At 38.6% G+C, this 9767-nt stretch overlaps 1 pseudogene; it reads right to left on the minus strand.

Annotated features, from left to right (window-relative positions):
• Positions 1–593: 593 nt before the first annotated feature.
• LOC114052886 lies at positions 594–2166 on the minus strand (annotated as a pseudogene).
• Between the last annotated feature and the right edge of the window lie 7601 nt (positions 2167–9767).

Genomic DNA, 9767 nt, shown 5'->3' on the forward strand with positions numbered 1-9767 from the left:
TAGCCCTTTCTTATCCCTTTTGCAGAGCAAAATTGCCTTGGCCTCAAGGTCCTTGCCCCCTTAGTCAGCTCTGCATACCCTAGAAGAATAGTTCAGGTTGCCTTCAATGGACAATTTCTTTCCTTTGGGATGGCTGGGACAACTTCTTCCAGAAAGGGCTTGGGACACCCAAGGGTGGTGGTGTTGGGAGATGCCTTGATTTCTAAATGCATGGAGGGGGGGGAGATAAAGCTGTCACTATAAAACTATGGTGGGTATGTATTTATTTAAACACATGGTTCAATTAGATCAGGGTCATATGCATATACATGAAAACAAAAATCAATGCATTCCACTGCAATTGGGGAAAGAACAGCAATTTGAATCCAAATGAAAGTTCTGCCAATAGTATTCTGGAAGTCTCATAGAACTACACAGCTGAGTAACATCTCATCAGTGTGTGGCTAGACTTGGGTGGGGACAGGGAAAGTGCTTTACATTCCACAGTATCTGAATACACAAAACAAATCCATTTACAAAACAAAAGAGTACCAAATGATACTTTAAATAAATAGTTCATTATTTTGACGAATATATACCACCTTCTCCGAGATTCAATTATCTAAGAGTGGCATATCACAATCCAGTGGTACAGGAGCAAGTTCACATAAATAGAACAGTGTGGCTTCCACTAGCTTCAGCTTCAGTCAATGGTTCCAGTTGCATAAGCTCACTTTGGGTTGGTTCCTTCCCGGTCCAGGCTACTGTCCAGAAGCTCAACAACCTCTAGGCGTTTGTCTGAAGAAGACACAGCTTCCGAAGTTCCACTTCCATTTTCAACAGTGGAGGAGACGAAAAGCTGTGTACTGGAGAAGCTGCTTATCTGATTTAGAATTAGAATTTTTCCATCTTCTGAAGTTGACTGGACTTCATTATTCTTATTAGTTTCTGATCCTTTATTTTCCTATTTTGTATTCCCGATGTAATCTGTGGGATTCATCTGCACAGAGCTAGTGAAAAGCTCCACCAGTAGATCAGGGTCTATGCTAAACTATCTCCCTGAAAGCACGGCTTGGAAGCCTTCTAGACTGCAATCAGTACTGTTAAGATAATCCAATCGCTCGACCTTTCCTAAAAGATTGATGTTTTCATTCAGGATGGAATCCATCATGGGAGTCAGAGCAGATGAGTTGTTTACCTGGACAGCACTAGACAAGATGGAGCTGCCACTCTCACTGACAGAACTCACATGGTGACTGGCTAGAACACAGGCTGGTTCACTTCTTTTGTCCCCACCCCGAATAACAGCAGCCTAATCATCCTCATTGTCATCTTCTACAATGACAATATCAGGGTACTGGCTACAATTTGAAGTGTCAGATGTAGCATCCTCATTGGTTTCAGGAGTAGCTGGAGCATTTTCTTCATCTACATTATCATCAGTGACATCATAAATAATGATGTCCTCTAAAATCTACTCCCTTGGTTTTAAATCCTTCCTACTATGTGGAACTTTTTGGTTGTGGTTATTGGCTGGTTCTTTGACAATTTGCTGAAATGGATTTGTCTTTGGAGATCCATTAGTACTTAAAAGTAGAGGACTTTTGTGTTTTAAACTCACCAGCTGGTTATTCTGAACCAGTGTAACAATAAACTGGACAATCCTTTGAATTAGTTGCTGTTCTGTTTGTTTTGCCTGTAATTCTGCCACTTCCCAAGGGATTCATTTTCTCTTTTCAAAGTAGAAAGCCTGGACTCAACGGTTTCTCGTTTGATTTGAACTTTTTGAGCACTACTTATGATTTTAGATAAGACTTCCTGGTGACTTTTGGTTTCTTTTGGTTTTGAAGAAGAAACTTTTCTCTTAATGTTCTCCAGCAAGTCATCCTGGTGCTGTTTGAAATATGGGTGCTGAAATTCAACAGGGCCATCTCGTTCTTGCTTTACATTACCAGAGTCAACATGAACTACTTTATGGAAGCCATACATATTTAGCTGCCTCACAAAGCCCTCGATGTTGTTGTGCTTGAAGTACTTGGGAACAATTTCTTTTGCAAACCTCTGCTCATCCAACACCAGGAAGCTCTGGCCATTCTGGCTCCAGGTGATGAGCTCTTTGGTGCTGGCCTCCTCCACCAGCGTCTGGAGCTTACTGAGGAAAGCCAGCACATTTGAACTATACTTCATAGTTACAACTCCAGGGGATTCTGAAATCTACTCTTGAACTTGGTGACTGTAGCCGCAAGGACAGAGGAGGAGGAAGAGGCAGCAGCTACCTCGCCCCGCCTCTCGCCAGAGCACCCACGACAACACAGGTGAGACGCCAGGAGTGCCAGCACCTCTGCCCCCCTCTGGGCCCCTCCTCCGCGGTGGGTGTGTATTTACGTGGAAGAAAGGAGATTCCTTAGTTGACTTAATTCTGGTAATTCTGAGTCCCTGGATGAGGGTAAGGGGGAGTCCTTATTTAGCCCCCATGAAAGAAGGAGGCATTCTCTCTGTAGAGGCCTTGAAGCGAGCAAAGATTTTGTACTTTTCCCTGGATGTGGCTCAGGAAGGGGAAGGTTTTGGTGGGTTTGCCAGATGGTACCAAGTGGGTGGGTGGTGGTAAGGGAGAATCTTGATGTCAACTTAAATCCTAGGACAGATTGTATGTTTATGACCTCTTAACGACTTTACTGCAGATATGATGCATGATGAAGAATTGTTGATTTTGCCAGCAGTGTCATTGTCTGTGCTGTGGCCCTGATGTTCCTAACGTTGTGCCTGCTTATCATTACTGCCTTACATCAAGAGACTAGTCTGATCATTCTAGAGCTATCGTTATTTATTCTGTGTCCCTGACATTCCTAATGTTGCATTGGCTCGTTGTCATCATCTCGCATTAGGAGACCCATTGTGAACTGCAAAGATTTGGCATCAGTCACCACATGGCCTAGATAATCATTGGGATCTGAGACTCAGACCTTTGAAAATGGGGAGAAGAAAGCCTAGGATTTCTGGCTTTTGTCCTCCACATTTTTTTCTCTATTCCTTTTTTTTGGGGGGATCTGGGGTGGGAAGTACGTAATATTTCTGAATTTTCTTTTTCCTTTAGTACTGTATATGCCAGGAGGTGTGTGCACTAAAATCCCTGAAAATTATTAAATGGCGGACCTTGACACCATAGGAGTGGTTCGTGGTAGGACTAGAGTTCTTCCTTTCCTTACAATAAGTATTATTTTCCCTTAAAAGTCAAGAAAGCTGTTCCTGGGACTTGACCGGCCCCTGTCTCCCTAGATTTAGTTTCCTGGTCACCTAAGGGCATAAGAAAGTCTCATCTACGTACAATCAGGGCTCCTCCAATTTGGAGGATTTCTGAAGACAACATACCCTTCCCTGCATACCAGATATGTTTCCATATGGATATTAAGTGGCTATATCCAGAGAAACTAAATGCCACTGCATCCTTGTTGCATGTCCTTGTTGTTTCAGGGCAAAGTAAGCCTTTTGTTAACTGTTCAAAGATTTTTTTGAGGTCCTAATTTCATCCCAACATTAAACCTGAACTGAAGGTGCTAGGGTTAGGTCTACACCTACTAGTATCTAAGATATGTAAATAATTAACATGTGTATACATGTATACACATATGTGTATATACCTGCACATGTATGGTCACATTTATGTATATACACACATGTATGGTTTATATATACACACATATAAATATGTGTATGTAAGTATATAAAAACAATGAAAGAATCATTCAAAAAACATTTATTAAGCACATACTATGCTTTGGGCACTGTGCTAAGAGCTAGGGATATAAAAAAAGGCAAAAGACAGTCCCTGTCCTCAAGGAACTTATAATCTAAGGGAGGAGACAATATGCAAAATATATGTAATATATACAAATTGTATATATACAAAATATTTACAAAGCAAGCTACATGCAGGACAAATATGAAATAATTAAAAAAGGGAAAGCTTTGGAATTAAGAGGGGTTAGGGGAGCCTTCTTGCAGAAGGTGAGACTTTAGTTGAAACTTAAAGGAAGCCAAGGCAGTCAGTAATTGGAGTTGAGGAGGAAGAGTGTTCTAGGACAGCAAGAGAAAATGTCCAGAGCTGAGAGATAGAGCATTTTGTTTGTGGAACATCCAGGAGGCCAGTGTGTTCCAAGTTACTAATAATAAAAGAAATGCAAATCACAACAACTTTGAGGTTTCATCTCACACTCTGAAAATTGGCGAAGATGATAAATAAAATAAATAGTCAAATGTTGGAGGGGTTGTAGGAAGATAGCCACGTTAGTGCATTGTTGGTAGAGCTGTGAATCAGTACAACCATTGTGGAAAATGGTTTGGAATTATGCAAATAAAGTAAATAGAATGTCCATACTCTTTAACCTGAAAATTCTATTACTAGGCTTAGACCCCAAGGAAACCATTGATAAGAAGAAAATCCCTGTAGACACCAAAATATTTATAGTAACACTTTTTTTGGATAGTAAATAATTGTGAAGAAAAAAATGCCCTTTGTTTGAGGAATGACCAAACAAGTTGTGGCACATGAGTTTAATATAATACTGTGTTATAAGAAATGATGAACATGATGCATATAGAGAAGCATGGAAAAATTTGCATGAAATGAATGAAAAAGTGAAATAAGCAGAGCCAAGAAAAGTATAGATAATGAATTCAACAATGTAAATGGAAAGAACAACTATAAAACAATGAAAAGTGAATGTTGAAAAATTGTAGAGGACAAGCATGTCTCTAAAGAAGAAATATGTGTGGAGGCAGCTAGGTGACACAGTGGATAGAGCACTGGCCCTGGATTCAGGAGAACCTGAGTTCAAATCTGACCTCAGACACATAACAGTTACTAGCTGTGTGACCCTGGGCAAATCACTTAACCTCATTACCTAGCCAAAAAAAAAAAAAGAGAGATATGTGAAGAAGCTTATCCCATCCCTTTGAAGGGTGGGAAGCATACAGGTGTGATACATTGCCTGTATTTTCTGACTTTTTCAGTGTATTTATCAGTTTTACTGATTTTTTTTCTCTTTTCTTTTTTCTTTGAAAATATTGTTATATGAAATAGTTCTCTGGGAGGGAGCAGAGGAAGATGTATCGGAGGAAGTCATGGTGCTATAAAAAAGCATGTCAGTAAACAATTTTTTAAAAATTCCATTGTTCTAATTGTTTATGAAACAAATGAAAAAGCATTTGATTCAATAGAACACTACCTTATAGGCTCTTTTACATGTTGTCTCTTATCTCTATATTGAAATCATTTAAGTGTAAAAGAGTGTAGAAAGTTTCAGAAATAGCCTAATGAGAGTCTAGTCATTTGACCATGCATAATCTACTGTGCCTGGTGCTAAACCATTTTGATACTTGTGGAGTCTCTTTCCTGACATGTATAATGGAGGTCCCTGCCCTTTATTTCAGAGCATACAAAGGTATTCTGTGACTGTTTCCTGTCCTCTTACTATATGGTGAAGGAAAGCCTTTTATTTGGCTGTTGAGTCAGGACTGAGTGTACAAATAGAATGTCATGAAAAGATAAAATCTGGCTCTCTTTCCTGGTGGTGATTGAGGCAAGGGATGCTCTCAGTCTCTGGGTAGAAAGAAAGAGGTAGCACTAGCAGCCTACTATCTATCCCCGCACCCCAACCCCAGCTGGACATAAAGTCATGAGGTCATAGCTCTTCTTAGGTCTCTGTTGTGTTTTGTTCTTTCCTGCTCTTAACTGAATGAGCTCAGGAGACAGAACAGACTAGGCTGTGACTTTGTAAGCTTTGAAAAATTGGAAGAGTCTCTGGAGGTCCAGGAACAGGAGTCCCTAAGAGGGTTTGTCAGCAGCTGACCCTCTTGTGCAGTCATAGACCGGAGAAGCAATATACTTGATATAGCCCAACAGTGAATTGTCCAGACAGCTTATATGCCATATTTTGCAAGCAAATGAATGACTGTTCGTTGCTCAGAAGGGATCTTGGTGGGATGAACATTGTAGCAGCCACTTTATATTAGGCGAAATATAATCAGAAGAAAATAGAATGGAGAGTTTTGATTACATACGATTAAATTTTTTTATGAATAAAATCAATGCAGTTAAAATTATAAGAGAATAGACTTTTTCTCTGATTCTCACCATTCCAAGAACCCTGATAACACCCTGATAAATTAACAACAGAAATGGGTAGAGGGTGGGGATGGGAGTGAGGGAGAGCAGAGTTGAGATTTAGTGTTTACTGCCACAGAATTTTGCAGTGAGGACAGATCAGCTAGAAAAGATTGTAGCTTCGGCAGGTAAATTGCTGAGTGGATCCCACAGAATAAGCCCGTGGATCCCACAGAATAAGCCCATGGATCCCATCATGTTGCCCTGCCAGATTGTGGATGGTTATTTTAGGAGGAGGTGCTGAGTGAATGAATAAAGGATTAGGGATTAGCCTTCTCTGCCATTCATTCAACAGGTTGTTACTTTGTTAGGTTTTATGATATCTTAGACTAAGGAGGTAGCTGCAATCACTATAGCTCTTTTGCATAATTCTTATTTTGAGGAGTTGTTTGAGGTCACAAAACTGGAGAAAATGACTAGTCCTTCATCTTTCTGGTCATGTGACCTAGAAGCTGTCATTTTCTTTTGTAGACCCTTAGCAGCAAGTGGGCTGGTAAGAAGTACAGTTTTTTCTCAGCTAGGAGAGACTGAAGGTCCATGGTAAACAGAAGCTGTGCTGGATGGGAGAAATTGGGATGTTTGCAGCCCTGGAAGCAAATGTGTGCTAGTTTAGGGGCCAGCTGATTGCAAGAGATGACACTTGAATTATTACCTTGAACTAAGTATAATCATGAAAGGCTAAAACCTTGTCTGGCTCACTGAGTCACTTTAGGTGTGATGTTATGAGTGCCCACAACCCTCCCTACCTCCCACCTCTAACTCCATGTTTGCATATTCTTCTTCTTCTTGTACACCCCATTTATGTGAAATGGTAAGTTTCTCCTCCTCCTCTTTCCTTTCTTCCCTAGTGTATTTCTTATTCTCTACTTTTTCTTTGCTCTCTTATGTATGACATAATACCATACTATACAACACAATATAACATAATACAACATGACATAACATAACATATAATATAATGTAACATAATTAAAACAGAACAAACCACATGCAGGCCCTTTGTTTGTCTAATTTAACTCCTTCTGTAACTCTTAGTGGCTGTTTTAGATATGAGACGCTTGTTTTTCTCCTTTTATTTAGAAAATAACTATATCATAATATGGCTCCTTCTAAATGCATAACTGTATTTACTTTTCTGTGTTTTTCTTAACTCCTATGCTTTCATTTTAGAGTTTCCATTCTACTCTGGTCTTTTTTTTTTTTATCAAAGATTCTTTTCTTTTTATCAAAGATTCTTGAAAGGCCTTTCATCTCTTAAAGACCTGGTTTTTATTTTTCCTTGTAGAATTATACTCAGTTTTATAGGGTTATCTTTTGTATTTTGGAATATAACATTCTCTCCTTTACTGCAATGTTTTCTTTAGGTGCAATATTTTCTTTTATCTTCACTATTGTTCCTTGGTACTTGAACTGTTATGGTTGTGTTTATTTTGTTTTATGTGGTTGTTATTTATGTTTGGTTTATTTTGCTTGTGATATATATTTTTTTTCTTTTGGAGCTCTTGCTTTTGACTCTGACATTATTGGGTATTTTTGGTTTTCAGTTCTTTCAGAAGATAAAGGAACTGAATTTTTTTACTTTTTCCTCAAGTTTTCATAGACTAGTAAATTTTCTTTTATGATCTCTTGAAATATGGTGTCTAGGTTTTTTGTTTGGCCATTGATTTAAGTTAGTCTAATGATTTCTAAATTTGTTCTCTTTGTCTTGTTGCCCAAGTCAGTTGTTTTCAATAGTAGATACCTTATATTTTCTTCCATTTTTTTCAATCTTTTCACTCTGTAATATAATATTCTTGGTATCTTGTGGAGTTGAGTTCTGTTAACTCTATTCTACTTTTCAGTCAGTATATTATTTGGGTCAGATTTCCCACTTACAAGTTTTCGATTATCCTCCCAATTTATTTTTCCTTCTGAGCACATTTCATTTACAATTTCCTTTTTTAATCAATTGCTTATTTCTTCTAACTATTCTTGTAGTCCTTATGGCTAAATCATTTTTACTTTGAGGCTCTGCTTATAGTTGTTGTGGGGTTATTTTCTTCTTCCAGGTTTATCTCTTAGTCTTTTCTCAACCTACATTGTTCATCACTTTCTTCTATTCACTTACATCTCCATCCTCAATTCTAATTTGTGGTTTTGTGCATGGAACCAGACTGTTCCTTCCCACAATATTGGATGGAATGGTCAGGAACTTCTTGGACCTTTCCCCTCTGTAGTCCAGATTCTGTTGCTTCCACAATTTTGACTATGGTGATTAGGTCTAAGCCTCATACCCTGTAGGGATATATGCTTCTGGCTCAGTTTACTGGTGGCTCTTCTCTAGTTTTAACCTTGGTCCTATCTTTGTCCTTAACATCACCCCTTCAAGAAACAGACCTAATGACAGTTTGCTGTAGAATAGCCTAAGGTATAAAGTATTGAGTAGGGCTGCTGAGTAAAAAGTCAAGTCAACAAGCATTTATTAAGTGCCTACTATTATCATAACATGACGTGACATGGCATGACAGGACATAACATGGCATAATACAATACAGCATAAAATAACATAATATGACATAATACCATATTATACAACACAATATAACATAATACAATACAACATAACATAACATATAATATAATGTAACATAACATAACATAACGCAATGCAATATAATATAATATGATATGATATGATATGATATAATATAATATAATATAATAAACACAACATCATGTAACTACCTGACTACCCTGGCTCTCACTGCCTAATGACCAGGTAAATTAGATTGCACTTTTCCCCCAGGGTTCCCCAGTATCCTTAAGGGAGTTTGGGCTTGTATCTAGGTTGTCTGCATATATTTGTGATTATACCTTTTCAAGTAAATATTCGTTTGCAAAAGCTAAAATCTGACTTGTTCAGTTGATTCAGTCACATCTGACTCTTTGTATGGGACCATACTGCCCATGGGGTTTTCTTGGCAAAGATGCTGGAGTGGTTTGCCATTTTTTTCTCTAGTAGATCAAGGCAAATAGAGGTTAAGTGACTTGCCCAGGGTCCCACAGCTAGGGAGTGTCTGAGGTGGGATTTGAACTCAGATTTTTCTGGTTCTAGGCCCAGCACTCTATCCACTGATCCCCCTACAATTGGGAGTACACCATCAGTGGGGGCTGAAGTCATTTGCAAAGAACCTAGATATAGCATAAACTCCCCTTAAGAGTGCTGGAGGACCCTGAGAGAGGAGTGAGATTACATCCTAGGGGTTGTTTGTCTAAAGCATATAGCATGTATTATGTTTAGACTCTCTCTTCTTTCTACCAACTCTGCTTTACCATTATTATGCCCTTCAAGCAGTAAGGGCCAATGTAGTCAGTGTTACAATAATACAACATAATAACATATAACATAATAGTTATGTTATGTTAGGGCATAGTTAGTTACATTAGGGCGGCTAGGTTGCACAGTGGATACATATCCTTTGACCCAGAGATTTATATTGCTCAGGGATGGTTAGGCAGCATAGTGGGTAGAGAACTAGACTTGTAGCCAGGAAGATATGAGTTTAAATTTTTTCTCAGATACCTATTAACTATGTGACTCAGTGCAGATCACTTAAAAACTTGCTGAGTTTTCATTTCCTCATCT

This window comes from Vombatus ursinus, unplaced genomic scaffold (assembly GCF_900497805.2).
Source record: "Vombatus ursinus unplaced genomic scaffold, bare-nosed wombat genome assembly UNPS02014809.1, whole genome shotgun sequence".
In the NCBI taxonomy this organism is placed as follows: Eukaryota; Metazoa; Chordata; class Mammalia; order Diprotodontia; family Vombatidae; genus Vombatus; species Vombatus ursinus.